We start from the raw sequence: 23,418 nt of genomic DNA, 5'->3' as shown, positions 1-23,418 counted from the left end.
ACAAGAGGTGGCAATGTATTAATTAATTGCATTTAATAAATGAGCTCATTATCACACATGACTGTACAAATGCATTGTCCAACAGGTGTTGAAATAATGGGATTAAAAGGGGAGATCCCATCAGAAAGACAAAAACAATAGCAAACACAAATAGCACTTTTGGAATCTGATTTTAGTCAACACATAAGGGAAGGGTGCACCGGTCCTGGAAATACTGCAATACCAGGTCAATGCGTGGAGTGGACAGAGCAAGCTCTATTTCCATCTCCCTGTTCTAAAAATCCATTTAATATATGGTCCCCAGATAGGGGACGTATCAGATATTAAACTGATAAGAACAGATTTTTTTTTAATTGAAAGCCCGAGCCGTGCTTTCGATCACCCAAGTGCATAAAAAGTGCAGAGGTGCCACACAAAAAGTGCACAAGGATGCGGTCTATCGCAGCCCTTCTCTTAAAAGAGAGAGGCCCCGCATAACCATTCCCTGACCCTCCAAACCATAGGCCTAGAGGATCAAGGATCGATGGTCCCCCCTCGCCGAAGCTTAGGGAGACCCAAACACACTCCTAGGCTTCTACCTGGGCTGCCACCCCAGTGTCCACCTAGGAGCCTGCATCCTAGTTGCACCTCCCCTCCGAAGAAGGGAGGCCGGGTTGCAGGGGAAAAAGGAACCAGAAGGCCACACATTTTCCCCCTAGACCTCAGGAGGGTCCCAAAAGGGCACCGCATCCCAAAATCCTTGTGACAAACGTGACAAACACACAGTGAAAAACAAAATTAAATAAGTGGATGTGCGCTGTGATACAGCCTGGACATCCGCCAGGTATATAAAAATTCCTCATCTCCCAGCCAGAAGGCCGGGAGAATAAAGGTGTGTGCTTAAAAGTGTGAAAGAAGAGTGCGTGCAAGTGTGCCTTCACTCAGTGGGATCCCACCCCCAGTGAGTTAGGGCACCCCAGGGTCACCAGCCCTGGGGCACATAGCAACTCGGGCTTTCAAACTACCCGACCTCCTGACCTCGATCCGGCGGTCGCCTGGTCACCTACAAATGGTACCTTTAAACCAAATGCGTACACCAGAGCGATGACCGTTGTGGTTCCCTGCCCTCACCTCGGCGTTCTGTCATCCCCCTACGATGGCCCACGTACCACCGGCAGGGATGATTACTAACCTCAGCTTGAGCAGGTACTACACTTGATCTTAGCCAAAAGGCCGAGAAGCGATAACCCGAGCGGCCCTTGCCTTGCCCGAGCCTGTCCCATACTGCTGTTCACCCCTTGCAGCGATTGATTCAGCCTACTCCTAGGCAATTCCATGGGGCCCTGCAGGCTCACACACATTTACAGCTACTAAGCGGGAGGGAGGTGAATAAAGGCCGGAGAGGAAGCTACACAGGATTTGCTTCTTTTGCTTGCACCACAATGCAGTGCTGAAAGAGGAGGAATCTACATAAAAACGCCTTCCTGGCAACGCCCAAATGCCCTCCTGCCATGCAGATAAACACTGGCAGCGGCAGCAAGTGCATGCCCACAGCCACCCCTTGTTCCTTCACACCTTGTATCAGCTGTAATCCAGTCCAGTCCAGTCCAGTGCTGCCTGCTGAGCAGCACTGACCAACACTGCCTGGGCCCAGGCTTTTATCTATCTCTGAGGCAGGCCCCATTATGATGTCAGAAAGCTGGCTCTGGAATCCTGAGGGCTCCACTATGACACGTGCAAAGTTCCGTCTGAACTTTATATAAGACGGTGCGGCTCAGTCAGTCACTCAGTGTTGCCTGAGAGGGCAACACTGCAACAGCCGGCCGCCAGGCTGTCTTTTTTTTGCACATTTATTTGCCTCCAGGAGGCCACAAGAGGGAGACAAGGGACTGCAAAATGGAAAATAGGCATCCACCAACTTTACAGACAACTTCTCTTTGCTCCTACAACCTCCATCCTTGCACAGTTTGTTATTCTTCCAGGTAACATAGTAACAAATCCAAATTGCTGCTCTCTTTGTAGGCAAGCAAGGGTTTGTTGCAACTGCAATTCTTACTTCTTCTTGGAAATGTAGGGACGACAGTACATTCCATCACATCCATCTAGTGTACACAGGTAGGTCCATTGTGGCGGGCGGGCTGCTTTAATGGCTGTTTGCTGTTCCCCCTACTCCACTCCACTATTTGACTGTGGTGCTGCATCAATCAATCAGTGGCTGGCTCAGGTGCAGCTCTTTAACCTACCTAAAAGGGAGGGCGGAGAGAAGACAAGGAAGGTGAATGAGCTGTTCCAATGTGAAATGCCGGAAACACAGAAACACAGAAGACACACACACACACACACACACACACACACACACACACACACACACACACACACACACACACACACACACACACACACAACAAGAGGTGGCAATGTATTAATTAATTGCATTTAATAAATGAGCTCATTATCACACATGACTGTACAAATGCATTGTCCAACAGGTGTTGAAATAATGGGATTAAAAGGGGAGATCCCATCAGAAAGACAAAAACAATAGCAAACACAAATAGCACTTTTGGAATCTGATTTTAGTCAACACATAAGGGAAGGGTGCACCGGTCCTGGAAATACTGCAATACCAGGTCAATGCGTGGAGTGGACAGAGCAAGCTCTATTTCCATCTCCCTGTTCTAAAAATCCATTTAATATATGGTCCCCAGATAGGGGACGTATCAGATATTAAACTGATAAGAACAGATACTACACTTGATCTTAGCCAAAAGGCCGAGAAGCGATAACCCGAGCGGCCCTTGCCTTGCCCGAGCCTGTCCCATACTGCTGTTCACCCCTTGCAGCGATTGATTCAGCCTACTCCTAGGCAATTCCATGGGGCCCTGCAGGCTCACACACATTTACAGCTACTAAGCGGGAGGGAGGTGAATAAAGGCCGGAGAGGAAGCTACACAGGATTTGCTTCTTTTGCTTGCACCACAATGCAGTGCTGAAAGAGGAGGAATCTACATAAAAACGCCTTCCTGGCAACGCCCAAATGCCCTCCTGCCATGCAGATAAACACTGGCAGCGGCAGCAAGTGCATGCCCACAGCCACCCCTTGTTCCTTCACACCTTGTATCAGCTGTAATCCAGTCCAGTCCAGTCCAGTGCTGCCTGCTGAGCAGCACTGACCAACACTGCCTGGGCCCAGGCTTTTATCTATCTCTGAGGCAGGCCCCATTATGATGTCAGAAAGCTGGCTCTGGAATCCTGAGGGCTCCACTATGACACGTGCAAAGTTCCGTCTGAACTTTATATAAGACGGTGCGGCTCAGTCAGTCACTCAGTGTTGCCTGAGAGGGCAACACTGCAACAGCCGGCCGCCAGGCTGTCTTTTTTTTGCACATTTATTTGCCTCCAGGAGGCCACAAGAGGGAGACAAGGGACTGCAAAATGGAAAATAGGCATCCACCAACTTTACAGACAACTTCTCTTTGCTCCTACAACCTCCATCCTTGCACAGTTTGTTATTCTTCCAGGTAACATAGTAACAAATCCAAATTGCTGCTCTCTTTGTAGGCAAGCAAGGGTTTGTTGCAACTGCAATTCTTACTTCTTCTTGGAAATGTAGGGACGACAGTACATTCCATCACATCCATCTAGTGTACACAGGTAGGTCCATTGTGGCGGGCGGGCTGCTTTAATGGCTGTTTGCTGTTCCCCCTACTCCACTCCACTATTTGACTGTGGTGCTGCATCAATCAATCAGTGGCTGGCTCAGGTGCAGCTCTTTAACCTACCTAAAAGGGAGGGCGGAGAGAAGACAAGGAAGGTGAATGAGCTGTTCCAATGTGAAATGCCGGAAACACAGAAACACAGAAGACACACACACACACACACACACACACACACACACACACACACACACACACACACACACACACACACACACACAACAAGAGGTGGCAATGTATTAATTAATTGCATTTAATAAATGAGCTCATTATCACACATGACTGTACAAATGCATTGTCCAACAGGTGTTGAAATAATGGGATTAAAAGGGGAGATCCCATCAGAAAGACAAAAACAATAGCAAACACAAATAGCACTTTTGGAATCTGATTTTAGTCAACACATAAGGGAAGGGTGCACCGGTCCTGGAAATACTGCAATACCAGGTCAATGCGTGGAGTGGACAGAGCAAGCTCTATTTCCATCTCCCTGTTCTAAAAATCCATTTAATATATGGTCCCCAGATAGGGGACGTATCAGATATTAAACTGATAAGAACAGATACTACACTTGATCTTAGCCAAAAGGCCGAGAAGCGATAACCCGAGCGGCCCTTGCCTTGCCCGAGCCTGTCCCATACTGCTGTTCACCCCTTGCAGCGATTGATTCAGCCTACTCCTAGGCAATTCCATGGGGCCCTGCAGGCTCACACACATTTACAGCTACTAAGCGGGAGGGAGGTGAATAAAGGCCGGAGAGGAAGCTACACAGGATTTGCTTCTTTTGCTTGCACCACAATGCAGTGCTGAAAGAGGAGGAATCTACATAAAAACGCCTTCCTGGCAACGCCCAAATGCCCTCCTGCCATGCAGATAAACACTGGCAGCGGCAGCAAGTGCATGCCCACAGCCACCCCTTGTTCCTTCACACCTTGTATCAGCTGTAATCCAGTCCAGTCCAGTCCAGTGCTGCCTGCTGAGCAGCACTGACCAACACTGCCTGGGCCCAGGCTTTTATCTATCTCTGAGGCAGGCCCCATTATGATGTCAGAAAGCTGGCTCTGGAATCCTGAGGGCTCCACTATGACACGTGCAAAGTTCCGTCTGAACTTTATATAAGACGGTGCGGCTCAGTCAGTCACTCAGTGTTGCCTGAGAGGGCAACACTGCAACAGCCGGCCGCCAGGCTGTCTTTTTTTTGCACATTTATTTGCCTCCAGGAGGCCACAAGAGGGAGACAAGGGACTGCAAAATGGAAAATAGGCATCCACCAACTTTACAGACAACTTCTCTTTGCTCCTACAACCTCCATCCTTGCACAGTTTGTTATTCTTCCAGGTAACATAGTAACAAATCCAAATTGCTGCTCTCTTTGTAGGCAAGCAAGGGTTTGTTGCAACTGCAATTCTTACTTCTTCTTGGAAATGTAGGGACGACAGTACATTCCATCACATCCATCTAGTGTACACAGGTAGGTCCATTGTGGCGGGCGGGCTGCTTTAATGGCTGTTTGCTGTTCCCCCTACTCCACTCCACTATTTGACTGTGGTGCTGCATCAATCAATCAGTGGCTGGCTCAGGTGCAGCTCTTTAACCTACCTAAAAGGGAGGGCGGAGAGAAGACAAGGAAGGTGAATGAGCTGTTCCAATGTGAAATGCCGGAAACACAGAAACACAGAAGACACACACACACACACACACACACACACACACACACACACACACACACACACACACACACACACACAACAAGAGGTGGCAATGTATTAATTAATTGCATTTAATAAATGAGCTCATTATCACACATGACTGTACAAATGCATTGTCCAACAGGTGTTGAAATAATGGGATTAAAAGGGGAGATCCCATCAGAAAGACAAAAACAATAGCAAACACAAATAGCACTTTTGGAATCTGATTTTAGTCAACACATAAGGGAAGGGTGCACCGGTCCTGGAAATACTGCAATACCAGGTCAATGCGTGGAGTGGACAGAGCAAGCTCTATTTCCATCTCCCTGTTCTAAAAATCCATTTAATATATGGTCCCCAGATAGGGGACGTATCAGATATTAAACTGATAAGAACAGATACTACACTTGATCTTAGCCAAAAGGCCGAGAAGCGATAACCCGAGCGGCCCTTGCCTTGCCCGAGCCTGTCCCATACTGCTGTTCACCCCTTGCAGCGATTGATTCAGCCTACTCCTAGGCAATTCCATGGGGCCCTGCAGGCTCACACACATTTACAGCTACTAAGCGGGAGGGAGGTGAATAAAGGCCGGAGAGGAAGCTACACAGGATTTGCTTCTTTTGCTTGCACCACAATGCAGTGCTGAAAGAGGAGGAATCTACATAAAAACGCCTTCCTGGCAACGCCCAAATGCCCTCCTGCCATGCAGATAAACACTGGCAGCGGCAGCAAGTGCATGCCCACAGCCACCCCTTGTTCCTTCACACCTTGTATCAGCTGTAATCCAGTCCAGTCCAGTCCAGTGCTGCCTGCTGAGCAGCACTGACCAACACTGCCTGGGCCCAGGCTTTTATCTATCTCTGAGGCAGGCCCCATTATGATGTCAGAAAGCTGGCTCTGGAATCCTGAGGGCTCCACTATGACACGTGCAAAGTTCCGTCTGAACTTTATATAAGACGGTGCGGCTCAGTCAGTCACTCAGTGTTGCCTGAGAGGGCAACACTGCAACAGCCGGCCGCCAGGCTGTCTTTTTTTTGCACATTTATTTGCCTCCAGGAGGCCACAAGAGGGAGACAAGGGACTGCAAAATGGAAAATAGGCATCCACCAACTTTACAGACAACTTCTCTTTGCTCCTACAACCTCCATCCTTGCACAGTTTGTTATTCTTCCAGGTAACATAGTAACAAATCCAAATTGCTGCTCTCTTTGTAGGCAAGCAAGGGTTTGTTGCAACTGCAATTCTTACTTCTTCTTGGAAATGTAGGGACGACAGTACATTCCATCACATCCATCTAGTGTACACAGGTAGGTCCATTGTGGCGGGCGGGCTGCTTTAATGGCTGTTTGCTGTTCCCCCTACTCCACTCCACTATTTGACTGTGGTGCTGCATCAATCAATCAGTGGCTGGCTCAGGTGCAGCTCTTTAACCTACCTAAAAGGGAGGGCGGAGAGAAGACAAGGAAGGTGAATGAGCTGTTCCAATGTGAAATGCCGGAAACACAGAAACACAGAAGACACACACACACACACACACACACACACACACACACACACACACACACACACACACACACACACACACACACACACACACAACAAGAGGTGGCAATGTATTAATTAATTGCATTTAATAAATGAGCTCATTATCACACATGACTGTACAAATGCATTGTCCAACAGGTGTTGAAATAATGGGATTAAAAGGGGAGATCCCATCAGAAAGACAAAAACAATAGCAAACACAAATAGCACTTTTGGAATCTGATTTTAGTCAACACATAAGGGAAGGGTGCACCGGTCCTGGAAATACTGCAATACCAGGTCAATGCGTGGAGTGGACAGAGCAAGCTCTATTTCCATCTCCCTGTTCTAAAAATCCATTTAATATATGGTCCCCAGATAGGGGACGTATCAGATATTAAACTGATAAGAACAGATACTACACTTGATCTTAGCCAAAAGGCCGAGAAGCGATAACCCGAGCGGCCCTTGCCTTGCCCGAGCCTGTCCCATACTGCTGTTCACCCCTTGCAGCGATTGATTCAGCCTACTCCTAGGCAATTCCATGGGGCCCTGCAGGCTCACACACATTTACAGCTACTAAGCGGGAGGGAGGTGAATAAAGGCCGGAGAGGAAGCTACACAGGATTTGCTTCTTTTGCTTGCACCACAATGCAGTGCTGAAAGAGGAGGAATCTACATAAAAACGCCTTCCTGGCAACGCCCAAATGCCCTCCTGCCATGCAGATAAACACTGGCAGCGGCAGCAAGTGCATGCCCACAGCCACCCCTTGTTCCTTCACACCTTGTATCAGCTGTAATCCAGTCCAGTCCAGTCCAGTGCTGCCTGCTGAGCAGCACTGACCAACACTGCCTGGGCCCAGGCTTTTATCTATCTCTGAGGCAGGCCCCATTATGATGTCAGAAAGCTGGCTCTGGAATCCTGAGGGCTCCACTATGACACGTGCAAAGTTCCGTCTGAACTTTATATAAGACGGTGCGGCTCAGTCAGTCACTCAGTGTTGCCTGAGAGGGCAACACTGCAACAGCCGGCCGCCAGGCTGTCTTTTTTTTGCACATTTATTTGCCTCCAGGAGGCCACAAGAGGGAGACAAGGGACTGCAAAATGGAAAATAGGCATCCACCAACTTTACAGACAACTTCTCTTTGCTCCTACAACCTCCATCCTTGCACAGTTTGTTATTCTTCCAGGTAACATAGTAACAAATCCAAATTGCTGCTCTCTTTGTAGGCAAGCAAGGGTTTGTTGCAACTGCAATTCTTACTTCTTCTTGGAAATGTAGGGACGACAGTACATTCCATCACATCCATCTAGTGTACACAGGTAGGTCCATTGTGGCGGGCGGGCTGCTTTAATGGCTGTTTGCTGTTCCCCCTACTCCACTCCACTATTTGACTGTGGTGCTGCATCAATCAATCAGTGGCTGGCTCAGGTGCAGCTCTTTAACCTACCTAAAAGGGAGGGCGGAGAGAAGACAAGGAAGGTGAATGAGCTGTTCCAATGTGAAATGCCGGAAACACAGAAACACAGAAGACACACACACACACACACACACACACACACACACACACACACACACACACACACACACACACACACACACACACACAACAAGAGGTGGCAATGTATTAATTAATTGCATTTAATAAATGAGCTCATTATCACACATGACTGTACAAATGCATTGTCCAACAGGTGTTGAAATAATGGGATTAAAAGGGGAGATCCCATCAGAAAGACAAAAACAATAGCAAACACAAATAGCACTTTTGGAATCTGATTTTAGTCAACACATAAGGGAAGGGTGCACCGGTCCTGGAAATACTGCAATACCAGGTCAATGCGTGGAGTGGACAGAGCAAGCTCTATTTCCATCTCCCTGTTCTAAAAATCCATTTAATATATGGTCCCCAGATAGGGGACGTATCAGATATTAAACTGATAAGAACAGATACTACACTTGATCTTAGCCAAAAGGCCGAGAAGCGATAACCCGAGCGGCCCTTGCCTTGCCCGAGCCTGTCCCATACTGCTGTTCACCCCTTGCAGCGATTGATTCAGCCTACTCCTAGGCAATTCCATGGGGCCCTGCAGGCTCACACACATTTACAGCTACTAAGCGGGAGGGAGGTGAATAAAGGCCGGAGAGGAAGCTACACAGGATTTGCTTCTTTTGCTTGCACCACAATGCAGTGCTGAAAGAGGAGGAATCTACATAAAAACGCCTTCCTGGCAACGCCCAAATGCCCTCCTGCCATGCAGATAAACACTGGCAGCGGCAGCAAGTGCATGCCCACAGCCACCCCTTGTTCCTTCACACCTTGTATCAGCTGTAATCCAGTCCAGTCCAGTCCAGTGCTGCCTGCTGAGCAGCACTGACCAACACTGCCTGGGCCCAGGCTTTTATCTATCTCTGAGGCAGGCCCCATTATGATGTCAGAAAGCTGGCTCTGGAATCCTGAGGGCTCCACTATGACACGTGCAAAGTTCCGTCTGAACTTTATATAAGACGGTGCGGCTCAGTCAGTCACTCAGTGTTGCCTGAGAGGGCAACACTGCAACAGCCGGCCGCCAGGCTGTCTTTTTTTTGCACATTTATTTGCCTCCAGGAGGCCACAAGAGGGAGACAAGGGACTGCAAAATGGAAAATAGGCATCCACCAACTTTACAGACAACTTCTCTTTGCTCCTACAACCTCCATCCTTGCACAGTTTGTTATTCTTCCAGGTAACATAGTAACAAATCCAAATTGCTGCTCTCTTTGTAGGCAAGCAAGGGTTTGTTGCAACTGCAATTCTTACTTCTTCTTGGAAATGTAGGGACGACAGTACATTCCATCACATCCATCTAGTGTACACAGGTAGGTCCATTGTGGCGGGCGGGCTGCTTTAATGGCTGTTTGCTGTTCCCCCTACTCCACTCCACTATTTGACTGTGGTGCTGCATCAATCAATCAGTGGCTGGCTCAGGTGCAGCTCTTTAACCTACCTAAAAGGGAGGGCGGAGAGAAGACAAGGAAGGTGAATGAGCTGTTCCAATGTGAAATGCCGGAAACACAGAAACACAGAAGACACACACACACACACACACACACACACACACACACACACACACACACACACACACACACACACACACACACACACACACAACAAGAGGTGGCAATGTATTAATTAATTGCATTTAATAAATGAGCTCATTATCACACATGACTGTACAAATGCATTGTCCAACAGGTGTTGAAATAATGGGATTAAAAGGGGAGATCCCATCAGAAAGACAAAAACAATAGCAAACACAAATAGCACTTTTGGAATCTGATTTTAGTCAACACATAAGGGAAGGGTGCACCGGTCCTGGAAATACTGCAATACCAGGTCAATGCGTGGAGTGGACAGAGCAAGCTCTATTTCCATCTCCCTGTTCTAAAAATCCATTTAATATATGGTCCCCAGATAGGGGACGTATCAGATATTAAACTGATAAGAACAGATACTACACTTGATCTTAGCCAAAAGGCCGAGAAGCGATAACCCGAGCGGCCCTTGCCTTGCCCGAGCCTGTCCCATACTGCTGTTCACCCCTTGCAGCGATTGATTCAGCCTACTCCTAGGCAATTCCATGGGGCCCTGCAGGCTCACACACATTTACAGCTACTAAGCGGGAGGGAGGTGAATAAAGGCCGGAGAGGAAGCTACACAGGATTTGCTTCTTTTGCTTGCACCACAATGCAGTGCTGAAAGAGGAGGAATCTACATAAAAACGCCTTCCTGGCAACGCCCAAATGCCCTCCTGCCATGCAGATAAACACTGGCAGCGGCAGCAAGTGCATGCCCACAGCCACCCCTTGTTCCTTCACACCTTGTATCAGCTGTAATCCAGTCCAGTCCAGTCCAGTGCTGCCTGCTGAGCAGCACTGACCAACACTGCCTGGGCCCAGGCTTTTATCTATCTCTGAGGCAGGCCCCATTATGATGTCAGAAAGCTGGCTCTGGAATCCTGAGGGCTCCACTATGACACGTGCAAAGTTCCGTCTGAACTTTATATAAGACGGTGCGGCTCAGTCAGTCACTCAGTGTTGCCTGAGAGGGCAACACTGCAACAGCCGGCCGCCAGGCTGTCTTTTTTTTGCACATTTATTTGCCTCCAGGAGGCCACAAGAGGGAGACAAGGGACTGCAAAATGGAAAATAGGCATCCACCAACTTTACAGACAACTTCTCTTTGCTCCTACAACCTCCATCCTTGCACAGTTTGTTATTCTTCCAGGTAACATAGTAACAAATCCAAATTGCTGCTCTCTTTGTAGGCAAGCAAGGGTTTGTTGCAACTGCAATTCTTACTTCTTCTTGGAAATGTAGGGACGACAGTACATTCCATCACATCCATCTAGTGTACACAGGTAGGTCCATTGTGGCGGGCGGGCTGCTTTAATGGCTGTTTGCTGTTCCCCCTACTCCACTCCACTATTTGACTGTGGTGCTGCATCAATCAATCAGTGGCTGGCTCAGGTGCAGCTCTTTAACCTACCTAAAAGGGAGGGCGGAGAGAAGACAAGGAAGGTGAATGAGCTGTTCCAATGTGAAATGCCGGAAACACAGAAACACAGAAGACACACACACACACACACACACACACACACACACACACACACACACACACACACACACACACACACACACACACAACAAGAGGTGGCAATGTATTAATTAATTGCATTTAATAAATGAGCTCATTATCACACATGACTGTACAAATGCATTGTCCAACAGGTGTTGAAATAATGGGATTAAAAGGGGAGATCCCATCAGAAAGACAAAAACAATAGCAAACACAAATAGCACTTTTGGAATCTGATTTTAGTCAACACATAAGGGAAGGGTGCACCGGTCCTGGAAATACTGCAATACCAGGTCAATGCGTGGAGTGGACAGAGCAAGCTCTATTTCCATCTCCCTGTTCTAAAAATCCATTTAATATATGGTCCCCAGATAGGGGACGTATCAGATATTAAACTGATAAGAACAGATACTACACTTGATCTTAGCCAAAAGGCCGAGAAGCGATAACCCGAGCGGCCCTTGCCTTGCCCGAGCCTGTCCCATACTGCTGTTCACCCCTTGCAGCGATTGATTCAGCCTACTCCTAGGCAATTCCATGGGGCCCTGCAGGCTCACACACATTTACAGCTACTAAGCGGGAGGGAGGTGAATAAAGGCCGGAGAGGAAGCTACACAGGATTTGCTTCTTTTGCTTGCACCACAATGCAGTGCTGAAAGAGGAGGAATCTACATAAAAACGCCTTCCTGGCAACGCCCAAATGCCCTCCTGCCATGCAGATAAACACTGGCAGCGGCAGCAAGTGCATGCCCACAGCCACCCCTTGTTCCTTCACACCTTGTATCAGCTGTAATCCAGTCCAGTCCAGTCCAGTGCTGCCTGCTGAGCAGCACTGACCAACACTGCCTGGGCCCAGGCTTTTATCTATCTCTGAGGCAGGCCCCATTATGATGTCAGAAAGCTGGCTCTGGAATCCTGAGGGCTCCACTATGACACGTGCAAAGTTCCGTCTGAACTTTATATAAGACGGTGCGGCTCAGTCAGTCACTCAGTGTTGCCTGAGAGGGCAACACTGCAACAGCCGGCCGCCAGGCTGTCTTTTTTTTGCACATTTATTTGCCTCCAGGAGGCCACAAGAGGGAGACAAGGGACTGCAAAATGGAAAATAGGCATCCACCAACTTTACAGACAACTTCTCTTTGCTCCTACAACCTCCATCCTTGCACAGTTTGTTATTCTTCCAGGTAACATAGTAACAAATCCAAATTGCTGCTCTCTTTGTAGGCAAGCAAGGGTTTGTTGCAACTGCAATTCTTACTTCTTCTTGGAAATGTAGGGACGACAGTACATTCCATCACATCCATCTAGTGTACACAGGTAGGTCCATTGTGGCGGGCGGGCTGCTTTAATGGCTGTTTGCTGTTCCCCCTACTCCACTCCACTATTTGACTGTGGTGCTGCATCAATCAATCAGTGGCTGGCTCAGGTGCAGCTCTTTAACCTACCTAAAAGGGAGGGCGGAGAGAAGACAAGGAAGGTGAATGAGCTGTTCCAATGTGAAATGCCGGAAACACAGAAACACAGAAGACACACACACACACACACACACACACACACACACACACACACACACACACACACACACACACACACACACACACACACACAACAAGAGGTGGCAATGTATTAATTAATTGCATTTAATAAATGAGCTCATTATCACACATGACTGTACAAATGCATTGTCCAACAGGTGTTGAAATAATGGGATTAAAAGGGGAGATCCCATCAGAAAGACAAAAACAATAGCAAACACAAATAGCACTTTTGGAATCTGATTTTAGTCAACACATAAGGAAATACTGCAATACCAGGTCAATGCGTGGAGTGGACAGAGCAAGCTCTATTTCCATCTCCCTGTTCTAAAAATCCATTTAATATATGGTCCCCAGATAGGGGACGTATCAGATATTAAACTGATAAGAACAGATACTACACTTGATCTTAGCCAAAAGGCCGAGAAGCGATAACCCGAGCGGCCCTTGCCTTGCCCGAGCCTGTCCCATACTGCTGTTCACCCCTTGCAGCGATTGATTCAGCCTACTCCTAGGCAATTCCATGGGGCCCTGCAGGCTCACACACATTTACAGCTACTAAGCGGGAGGGAGGTGAATAAAGGCCGGAGAGGAAGCTACACAGGATTTGCTTCTTTTGCTTGCACCACAATGCAGTGCTGAAAGAGGAGGAATCTACATAAAAACGCCTTCCTGGCAACGCCCAAATGCCCTCCTGCCATGCAGATAAACACTGGCAGCGGCAGCAAGTGCATGCCCACAGCCACCCCTTGTTCCTTCACACCTTGTATCAGCTGTAATCCAGTCCAGTCCAGTCCAGTGCTGCCTGCTGAGCAGCACTGACCAACACTGCCTGGGCCCAGGCTTTTATCTATCTCTGAGGCAGGCCCCATTATGATGTCAGAAAGCTGGCTCTGGAATCCTGAGGGCTCCACTATGACACGTGCAAAGTTCCGTCTGAACTTTATATAAGACGGTGCGGCTCAGTCAGTCACTCAGTGTTGCCTGAGAGGGCAACACTGCAACAGCCGGCCGCCAGGCTGTCTTTTTTTTGCACATTTATTTGCCTCCAGGAGGCCACAAGAGGGAGACAAGGGACTGCAAAATGGAAAATAGGCATCCACCAACTTTACAGACAACTTCTCTTTGCTCCTACAACCTCCATCCTTGCACAGTTTGTTATTCTTCCAGGTAACATAGTAACAAATCCAAATTGCTGCTCTCTTTGTAGGCAAGCAAGGGTTTGTTGCAACTGCAATTCTTACTTCTTCTTGGAAATGTAGGGACGACAGTACATTCCATCACATCCATCTAGTGTACACAGGTAGGTCCATTGTGGCGGGCGGGCTGCTTTAATGGCTGTTTGCTGTTCCCCCTACTCCACTCCACTATTTGACTGTGGTGCTGCATCAATCAATCAGTGGCTGGCTCAGGTGCAGCTCTTTAACCTACCTAAAAGGGAGGGCGGAGAGAAGACAAGGAAGGTGAATGAGCTGTTCCAATGTGAAATGCCGGAAACACAGAAACACAGAAGACACACACACACACACACACACACACACACACACACACACACACACACACACACACACACACACACACACACACACAACAAGAGGTGGCAATGTATTAATTAATTGCATTTAATAAATGAGCTCATTATCACACATGACTGTACAAATGCATTGTCCAACAGGTGTTGAAATAATGGGATTAAAAGGGGAGATCCCATCAGAAAGACAAAAACAATAGCAAACACAAATAGCACTTTTGGAATCTGATTTTAGTCAACACATAAGGGAAGGGTGCACCGGTCCTGGAAATACTGCAATACCAGGTCAATGCGTGGAGTGGACAGAGCAAGCTCTATTTCCATCTCCCTGTTCTAAAAATCCATTTAATATATGGTCCCCAGATAGGGGACGTATCAGATATTAAACTGATAAGAACAGATACTACACTTGATCTTAGCCAAAAGGCCGAGAAGCGATAACCCGAGCGGCCCTTGCCTTGCCCGAGCCTGTCCCATACTGCTGTTCACCCCTTGCAGCGATTGATTCAGCCTACTCCTAGGCAATTCCATGGGGCCCTGCAGGCTCACACACATTTACAGCTACTAAGCGGGAGGGAGGTGAATAAAGGCCGGAGAGGAAGCTACACAGGATTTGCTTCTTTTGCTTGCACCACAATGCAGTGCTGAAAGAGGAGGAATCTACATAAAAACGCCTTCCTGGCAACGCCCAAATGCCCTCCTGCCATGCAGATAAACACTGGCAGCGGCAGCAAGTGCATGCCCACAGCCACCCCTTGTTCCTTCACACCTTGTATCAGCTGTAATCCAGTCCAGTCCAGTCCAGTGCTGCCTGCTGAGCAGCACTGACCAACACTGCCTGGGCCCAGGCTTTTATCTATCTCTGAGGCAGGCCCCATTATGATGTCAGAAAGCTGGCTCTGGAATCCTGAGGGCTCCACTATGACACGTGCAAAGTTCCGTCTGAACTTTATATAAGACGGTGCGGCTCAGTCAGTCACTCAGTGTTGCCTGAGAGGGCAACACTGCAACAGCCGGCCGCCAGGCTGTCTTTTTTTTGCACATTTATTTGCCTCCAGGAGGCCACAAGAGGGAGACAAGGGACTGCAAAATGGAAAATAGGCATCCACCAACTTTACAGACAACTTCTCTTTGCTCCTACAACCTCCATCCTTGCACAGTTTGTTATTCTTCCAGGTAACATAGTAACAAATCCAAATTGCTGCTCTCTTTGTAGGCAAGCAAGGGTTTGTTGCAACTGCAATTCTTACTTCTTCTTGGAAATGTAGGGACGACAGTACATTCCATCACATCCATCTAGTGTACACAGGTAGGTCCATTGTGGCGGGCGGGCTGCTTTAATGGCTGTTTGCTGTTCCCCCTACTCCACTCCACTATTTGACTGTGGTGCTGCATCAATCAATCAGTGGCTGGCTCAGGTGCAGCTCTTTAACCTACCTAAAAGGGAGGGCGGAGAGAAGACAAGGAAGGTGAATGAGCTGTTCCAATGTGAAATGCCGGAAACACAGAAACACAGAAGACACACACACACACACACACACACACACACACACACACACACACACACACACACACACACACACACACACACACACAACAAGAGGTGGCAATGTATTAATTAATTGCATTTAATAAATGAGCTCATTATCACACATGACTGTACAAATGCATTGTCCAACAGGTGTTGAAATAATGGGATTAAAAGGGGAGATCCCATCAGAAAGACAAAAACAATAGCAAACACAAATAGCACTTTTGGAATCTGATTTTAGTCAACACATAAGGGAAGGGTGCACCGGTCCTGGAAATACTGCAATACCAGGTCAATGCGTGGAGTGGACAGAGCAAGCTCTATTTCCATCTCCCTGTTCTAAAAATCCATTTAATATATGGTCCCCAGATAGGGGACGTATCAGATATTAAACTGATAAGAACAGATACTACACTTGATCTTAGCCAAAAGGCCGAGAAGCGATAACCCGAGCGGCCCTTGCCTTGCCCGAGCCTGTCCCATACTGCTGTTCACCCCTTGCAGCGATTGATTCAGCCTACTCCTAGGCAATTCCATGGGGCCCTGCAGGCTCACACACATTTACAGCTACTAAGCGGGAGGGAGGTGAATAAAGGCCGGAGAGGAAGCTACACAGGATTTGCTTCTTTTGCTTGCACCACAATGCAGTGCTGAAAGAGGAGGAATCTACATAAAAACGCCTTCCTGGCAACGCCCAAATGCCCTCCTGCCATGCAGATAAACACTGGCAGCGGCAGCAAGTGCATGCCCACAGCCACCCCTTGTTCCTTCACACCTTGTATCAGCTGTAATCCAGTCCAGTCCAGTCCAGTGCTGCCTGCTGAGCAGCACTGACCAACACTGCCTGGGCCCAGGCTTTTATCTATCTCTGAGGCAGGCCCCATTATGATGTCAGAAAGCTGGCTCTGGAATCCTGAGGGCTCCACTATGACACGTGCAAAGTTCCGTCTGAACTTTATATAAGACGGTGCGGCTCAGTCAGTCACTCAGTGTTGCCTGAGAGGGCAACACTGCAACAGCCGGCCGCCAGGCTGTCTTTTTTTTGCACATTTATTTGCCTCCAGGAGGCCACAAGAGGGAGACAAGGGACTGCAAAATGGAAAATAGGCATCCACCAACTTTACAGACAACTTCTCTTTGCTCCTACAACCTCCATCCTTGCACAGTTTGTTATTCTTCCAGGTAACATAGTAACAAATCCAAATTGCTGCTCTCTTTGTAGGCAAGCAAGGGTTTGTTGCAACTGCAATTCTTACTTCTTCTTGGAAATGTAGGGACGACAGTACATTCCATCACATCCATCTAGTGTACACAGGTAGGTCCATTGTGGCGGGCGGGCTGCTTTAATGGCTGTTTGCTGTTCCCCCTACTCCACTCCACTATTTGACTGTGGTGCTGCATCAATCAATCAGTGGCTGGCTCAGGTGCAGCTCTTTAACCTACCTAAAAGGGAGGGCGGAGAGAAGACAAGGAAGGTGAATGAGCTGTTCCAATGTGAAATGCCGGAAACACAGAAACACAGAAGACACACACACACACACACACACACACACACACACACACACACACACACACACACACACACACACACACACACACACACAAGAGGTGGCAATGTATTAATTAATTGCATTTAATAAATGAGCTCATTATCACACATGACTGTACAAATGCATTGTCCAACAGGTGTTGAAATAATGGGATTAAAAGGGGAGATCCCATCAGAAAGACAAAAACAATAGCAAACACAAATAGCACTTTTGGAATCTGATTTTAGTCAACACATAAGGGAAGGGTGCACCGGTCCTGGAAATACTGCAATACCAGGTCAATGCGTGGAGTGGACAGAGCAAGCTCTATTTCCATCTCCCTGTTCTAAAAATCCATTTAATATATGGTCCCCAGATAGGGGACGTATCAGATATTAAACTGATAAGAACAGATACTACACTTGATCTTAGCCAAAAGGCCGAGAAGCGATAACCCGAGCGGCCCTTGCCTTGCCCGAGCCTGTCCCATACTGCTGTTCACCCCTTGCAGCGATTGATTCAGCCTACTCCTAGGCAATTCCATGGGGCCCTGCAGGCTCACACACATTTACAGCTACTAAGCGGGAGGGAGGTGAATAAAGGCCGGAGAGGAAGCTACACAGGATTTGCTTCTTTTGCTTGCACCACAATGCAGTGCTGAAAGAGGAGGAATCTACATAAAAACGCCTTCCTGGCAACGCCCAAATGCCCTCCTGCCATGCAGATAAACACTGGCAGCGGCAGCAAGTGCATGCCCACAGCCACCCCTTGTTCCTTCACACCTTGTATCAGCTGTAATCCAGTCCAGTCCAGTCCAGTGCTGCCTGCTGAGCAGCACTGACCAACACTGCCTGGGCCCAGGCTTTTATCTATCTCTGAGGCAGGCCCCATTATGATGTCAGAAAGCTGGCTCTGGAATCCTGAGGGCTCCACTATGACACGTGCAAAGTTCCGTCTGAACTTTATATAAGACGGTGCGGCTCAGTCAGTCACTCAGTGTTGCCTGAGAGGGCAACACTGCAACAGCCGGCCGCCAGGCTGTCTTTTTTTTGCACATTTATTTGCCTCCAGGAGGCCACAAGAGGGAGACAAGGGACTGCAAAATGGAAAATAGGCATCCACCAACTTTACAGACAACTTCTCTTTGCTCCTACAACCTCCATCCTTGCACAGTTTGTTATTCTTCCAGGTAACATAGTAACAAATCCAAATTGCTGCTCTCTTTGTAGGCAAGCAAGGGTTTGTTGCAACTGCAATTCTTACTTCTTCTTGGAAATGTAGGGACGACAGTACATTCCATCACATCCATCTAGTGTACACAGGTAGGTCCATTGTGGCGGGCGGGCTGCTTTAATGGCTGTTTGCTGTTCCCCCTACTCCACTCCACTATTTGACTGTGGTGCTGCATCAATCAATCAGTGGCTGGCTCAGGTGCAGCTCTTTAACCTACCTAAAAGGGAGGGCGGAGAGAAGACAAGGAAGGTGAATGAGCTGTTCCAATGTGAAATGCCGGAAACACAGAAACACAGAAGACACACACACACACACACACACACACACACACACACACACACACACACACACACACACACACACACACACAAGAGGTGGCAATGTATTAATTAATTGCATTTAATAAATGAGCTCATTATCACACATGACTGTACAAATGCATTGTCCAACAGGTGTTGAAATAATGGGATTAAAAGGGGAGATCCCATCAGAAAGACAAAAACAATAGCAAACACAAATAGCACTTTTGGAATCTGATTTTAGTCAACACATAAGGGAAGGGTGCACCGGTCCTGGAAATACTGCAATACCAGGTCAATGCGTGGAGTGGACAGAGCAAGCTCTATTTCCATCTCCCTGTTCTAAAAATCCATTTAATATATGGTCCCCAGATAGGGGACGTATCAGATATTAAACTGATAAGAACAGATACTACACTTGATCTTAGCCAAAAGGCCGAGAAGCGATAACCCGAGCGGCCCTTGCCTTGCCCGAGCCTGTCCCATACTGCTGTTCACCCCTTGCAGCGATTGATTCAGCCTACTCCTAGGCAATTCCATGGGGCCCTGCAGGCTCACACACATTTACAGCTACTAAGCGGGAGGGAGGTGAATAAAGGCCGGAGAGGAAGCTACACAGGATTTGCTTCTTTTGCTTGCACCACAATGCAGTGCTGAAAGAGGAGGAATCTACATAAAAACGCCTTCCTGGCAACGCCCAAATGCCCTCCTGCCATGCAGATAAACACTGGCAGCGGCAGCAAGTGCATGCCCACAGCCACCCCTTGTTCCTTCACACCTTGTATCAGCTGTAATCCAGTCCAGTCCAGTCCAGTGCTGCCTGCTGAGCAGCACTGACCAACACTGCCTGGGCCCAGGCTTTTATCTATCTCTGAGGCAGGCCCCATTATGATGTCAGAAAGCTGGCTCTGGAATCCTGAGGGCTCCACTATGACACGTGCAAAGTTCCGTCTGAACTTTATATAAGACGGTGCGGCTCAGTCAGTCACTCAGTGTTGCCTGAGAGGGCAACACTGCAACAGCCGGCCGCCAGGCTGTCTTTTTTTTGCACATTTATTTGCCTCCAGGAGGCCACAAGAGGGAGACAAGGGACTGCAAAATGGAAAATAGGCATCCACCAACTTTACAGACAACTTCTCTTTGCTCCTACAACCTCCATCCTTGCACAGTTTGTTATTCTTCCAGGTAACATAGTAACAAATCCAAATTGCTGCTCTCTTTGTAGGCAAGCAAGGGTTTGTTGCAACTGCAATTCTTACTTCTTCTTGGAAATGTAGGGACGACAGTACATTCCATCACATCCATCTAGTGTACACAGGTAGGTCCATTGTGGCGGGCGGGCTGCTTTAATGGCTGTTTGCTGTTCCCCCTACTCCACTCCACTATTTGACTGTGGTGCTGCATCAATCAATCAGTGGCTGGCTCAGGTGCAGCTCTTTAACCTACCTAAAAGGGAGGGCGGAGAGAAGACAAGGAAGGTGAATGAGCTGTTCCAATGTGAAATGCCGGAAACACAGAAACACAGAAGACACACACACACACACACACACACACACACACACACACACACACACACACACACACACACACACACACACACACAACAAGAGGTGGCAATGTATTAATTAATTGCATTTAATAAATGAGCTCATTATCACACATGACTGTACAAATGCATTGTCCAACAGGTGTTGAAATAATGGGATTAAAAGGGGAGATCCCATCAGAAAGACAAAAACAATAGCAAACACAAATAGCACTTTTGGAATCTGATTTTAGTCAACACATAAGGGAAGGGTGCACCGGTCCTGGAAATACTGCAATACCAGGTCAATGCGTGGAGTGGACAGAGCAAGCTCTATTTCCATCTCCCTGTTCTAAAAATCCATTTAATATATGGTCCCCAGATAGGGGACGTATCAGATATTAAACTGATAAGAACAGATACTACACTTGATCTTAGCCAAAAGGCCGAGAAGCGATAACCCGAGCGGCCCTTGCCTTGCCCGAGCCTGTCCCATACTGCTGTTCACCCCTTGCAGCGATTGATTCAGCCTACTCCTAGGCAATTCCATGGGGCCCTGCAGGCTCACACACATTTACAGCTACTAAGCGGGAGGGAGGTGAATAAAGGCCGGAGAGGAAGCTACACAGGATTTGCTTCTTTTGCTTGCACCACAATGCAGTGCTGAAAGAGGAGGAATCTACATAAAAACGCCTTCCTGGCAACGCCCAAATGCCCTCCTGCCATGCAGATAAACACTGGCAGCGGCAGCAAGTGCATGCCCACAGCCACCCCTTGTTCCTTCACACCTTGTATCAGCTGTAATCCAGTCCAGTCCAGTCCAGTGCTGCCTGCTGAGCAGCACTGACCAACACTGCCTGGGCCCAGGCTTTTATCTATCTCTGAGGCAGGCCCCATTATGATGTCAGAAAGCTGGCTCTGGAATCCTGAGGGCTCCACTATGACACGTGCAAAGTTCCGTCTGAACTTTATATAAGACGGTGCGGCTCAGTCAGTCACTCAGTGTTGCCTGAGAGGGCAACACTGCAACAGCCGGCCGCCAGGCTGTCTTTTTTTTGCACATTTATTTGCCTCCAGGAGGCCACAAGAGGGAGACAAGGGACTGCAAAATGGAAAATAGGCATCCACCAACTTTACAGACAACTTCTCTTTGCTCCTACAACCTCCATCCTTGCACAGTTTGTTATTCTTCCAGGTAACATAGTAACAAATCCAAATTGCTGCTCTCTTTGTAGGCAAGCAAGGGTTTGTTGCAACTGCAATTCTTACTTCTTCTTGGAAATGTAGGGACGACAGTACATTCCATCACATCCATCTAGTGTACACAGGTAGGTCCATTGTGGCGGGCGGGCTGCTTTAATGGCTGTTTGCTGTTCCCCCTACTCCACTCCACTATTTGACTGTGGTGCTGCATCAATCAATCAGTGGCTGGCTCAGGTGCAGCTCTTTAACCTACCTAAAAGGGAGGGCGGAGAGAAGACAAGGAAGGTGAATGAGCTGTTCCAATGTGAAATGCCGGAAACACAGAAACACAGAAGACACACACACACACACACACACACACACACACACACACACACACACACACACACACACACACACACACACACACACAACAAGAGGTGGCAATGTATTAATTAATTGCATTTAATAAATGAGCTCATTATCACACATGACTGTACAAATGCATTGTCCAACAGGTGTTGAAATAATGGGATTAAAAGGGGAGATCCCATCAGAAAGACAAAAACAATAGCAAACACAAATAGCACTTTTGGAATCTGATTTTAGTCAACACATAAGGGAAGGGTGCACCGGTCCTGGAAATACTGCAATACCAGGTCAATGCGTGGAGTGGACAGAGCAAGCTCTATTTCCATCTCCCTGTTCTAAAAATCCATTTAATATATGGTCCCCAGATAGGGGACGTATCAGATATTAAACTGATAAGAACAGATACTACACTTGATCTTAGCCAAAAGGCCGAGAAGCGATAACCCGAGCGGCCCTTGCCTTGCCCGAGCCTGTCCCATACTGCTGTTCACCCCTTGCAGCGATTGATTCAGCCTACTCCTAGGCAATTCCATGGGGCCCTGCAGGCTCACACACATTTACAGCTACTAAGCGGGAGGGAGGTGAATAAAGGCCGGAGAGGAAGCTACACAGGATTTGCTTCTTTTGCTTGCACCACAATGCAGTGCTGAAAGAGGAGGAATCTACATAAAAACGCCTTCCTGGCAACGCCCAAATGCCCTCCTGCCATGCAGATAAACACTGGCAGCGGCAGCAAGTGCATGCCCACAGCCACCCCTTGTTCCTTCACACCTTGTATCAGCTGTAATCCAGTCCAGTCCAGTCCAGTGCTGCCTGCTGAGCAGCACTGACCAACACTGCCTGGGCCCAGGCTTTTATCTATCTCTGAGGCAGGCCCCATTATGATGTCAGAAAGCTGGCTCTGGAATCCTGAGGGCTCCACTATGACACGTGCAAAGTTCCGTCTGAACTTTATATAAGACGGTGCGGCTCAGTCAGTCACTCAGTGTTGCCTGAGAGGGCAACACTGCAACAGCCGGCCGCCAGGCTGTCTTTTTTTTGCACATTTATTTGCCTCCAGGAGGCCACAAGAGGGAGACAAGGGACTGCAAAATGGAAAATAGGCATCCACCAACTTTACAGACAACTTCTCTTTGCTCCTACAACCTCCA

General features: G+C 48.0%; 15 non-coding genes and 1 pseudogene across 15 annotated transcripts; all 16 read right to left on the bottom strand.

Moving 5' to 3' along the window:
- Nucleotides 1-189: 189 nt before the first annotated feature.
- LOC142705912 (U2 spliceosomal RNA) lies at nt 190-375 on the bottom strand. The gene has a single exon (XR_012868404.1). It is a non-coding gene; the product is annotated as a U2 spliceosomal RNA (small nuclear RNA).
- Nucleotides 376-1,154: 779 nt separating this feature from the next.
- LOC142705920 (U2 spliceosomal RNA) lies at nt 1,155-1,224 on the bottom strand (annotated as a pseudogene).
- Nucleotides 1,225-2,572: 1,348 nt separating this feature from the next.
- On the bottom strand, nt 2,573-2,763 carry LOC142705959 (U2 spliceosomal RNA). The gene has a single exon (XR_012868441.1). It is a non-coding gene; the product is annotated as a U2 spliceosomal RNA (small nuclear RNA).
- Nucleotides 2,764-4,105: 1,342 nt separating this feature from the next.
- On the bottom strand, nt 4,106-4,296 carry LOC142705958 (U2 spliceosomal RNA). The gene has a single exon (XR_012868440.1). It is a non-coding gene; the product is annotated as a U2 spliceosomal RNA (small nuclear RNA).
- A 1,336-nt stretch (nt 4,297-5,632) lies between these two features.
- Nucleotides 5,633-5,823, bottom strand: LOC142705957 (U2 spliceosomal RNA). Its single transcript, XR_012868439.1, has one exon. It is a non-coding gene; the product is annotated as a U2 spliceosomal RNA (small nuclear RNA).
- A 1,350-nt stretch (nt 5,824-7,173) lies between these two features.
- Nucleotides 7,174-7,364, bottom strand: LOC142705956 (U2 spliceosomal RNA). Its single transcript, XR_012868438.1, has one exon. It is a non-coding gene; the product is annotated as a U2 spliceosomal RNA (small nuclear RNA).
- A 1,346-nt stretch (nt 7,365-8,710) lies between these two features.
- On the bottom strand, nt 8,711-8,901 carry LOC142705955 (U2 spliceosomal RNA). Its single transcript, XR_012868437.1, has one exon. It is a non-coding gene; the product is annotated as a U2 spliceosomal RNA (small nuclear RNA).
- A 1,350-nt stretch (nt 8,902-10,251) lies between these two features.
- LOC142705954 (U2 spliceosomal RNA) lies at nt 10,252-10,442 on the bottom strand. The gene has a single exon (XR_012868436.1). It is a non-coding gene; the product is annotated as a U2 spliceosomal RNA (small nuclear RNA).
- A 1,344-nt stretch (nt 10,443-11,786) lies between these two features.
- LOC142705953 (U2 spliceosomal RNA) lies at nt 11,787-11,977 on the bottom strand. The gene has a single exon (XR_012868435.1). It is a non-coding gene; the product is annotated as a U2 spliceosomal RNA (small nuclear RNA).
- A 1,330-nt stretch (nt 11,978-13,307) lies between these two features.
- Nucleotides 13,308-13,498, bottom strand: LOC142705905 (U2 spliceosomal RNA). Its single transcript, XR_012868398.1, has one exon. It is a non-coding gene; the product is annotated as a U2 spliceosomal RNA (small nuclear RNA).
- A 1,346-nt stretch (nt 13,499-14,844) lies between these two features.
- On the bottom strand, nt 14,845-15,035 carry LOC142705950 (U2 spliceosomal RNA). The gene has a single exon (XR_012868433.1). It is a non-coding gene; the product is annotated as a U2 spliceosomal RNA (small nuclear RNA).
- A 1,346-nt stretch (nt 15,036-16,381) lies between these two features.
- Nucleotides 16,382-16,572, bottom strand: LOC142705949 (U2 spliceosomal RNA). Its single transcript, XR_012868432.1, has one exon. It is a non-coding gene; the product is annotated as a U2 spliceosomal RNA (small nuclear RNA).
- A 1,345-nt stretch (nt 16,573-17,917) lies between these two features.
- On the bottom strand, nt 17,918-18,108 carry LOC142705948 (U2 spliceosomal RNA). The gene has a single exon (XR_012868431.1). It is a non-coding gene; the product is annotated as a U2 spliceosomal RNA (small nuclear RNA).
- A 1,337-nt stretch (nt 18,109-19,445) lies between these two features.
- LOC142705947 (U2 spliceosomal RNA) lies at nt 19,446-19,636 on the bottom strand. Its single transcript, XR_012868430.1, has one exon. It is a non-coding gene; the product is annotated as a U2 spliceosomal RNA (small nuclear RNA).
- A 1,344-nt stretch (nt 19,637-20,980) lies between these two features.
- LOC142705946 (U2 spliceosomal RNA) lies at nt 20,981-21,171 on the bottom strand. Its single transcript, XR_012868429.1, has one exon. It is a non-coding gene; the product is annotated as a U2 spliceosomal RNA (small nuclear RNA).
- Nucleotides 21,172-22,517: 1,346 nt separating this feature from the next.
- Nucleotides 22,518-22,708, bottom strand: LOC142705945 (U2 spliceosomal RNA). Its single transcript, XR_012868428.1, has one exon. It is a non-coding gene; the product is annotated as a U2 spliceosomal RNA (small nuclear RNA).
- Nucleotides 22,709-23,418: the final 710 nt, after the last annotated feature.

Source organism: Rhinoderma darwinii, unplaced genomic scaffold, assembly GCF_050947455.1.
Source record: "Rhinoderma darwinii isolate aRhiDar2 unplaced genomic scaffold, aRhiDar2.hap1 Scaffold_3407, whole genome shotgun sequence".
Classification (NCBI taxonomy): domain Eukaryota; kingdom Metazoa; phylum Chordata; class Amphibia; order Anura; family Rhinodermatidae; genus Rhinoderma; species Rhinoderma darwinii.
This window is presented reverse-complemented; position numbering and strand designations above follow the sequence as displayed.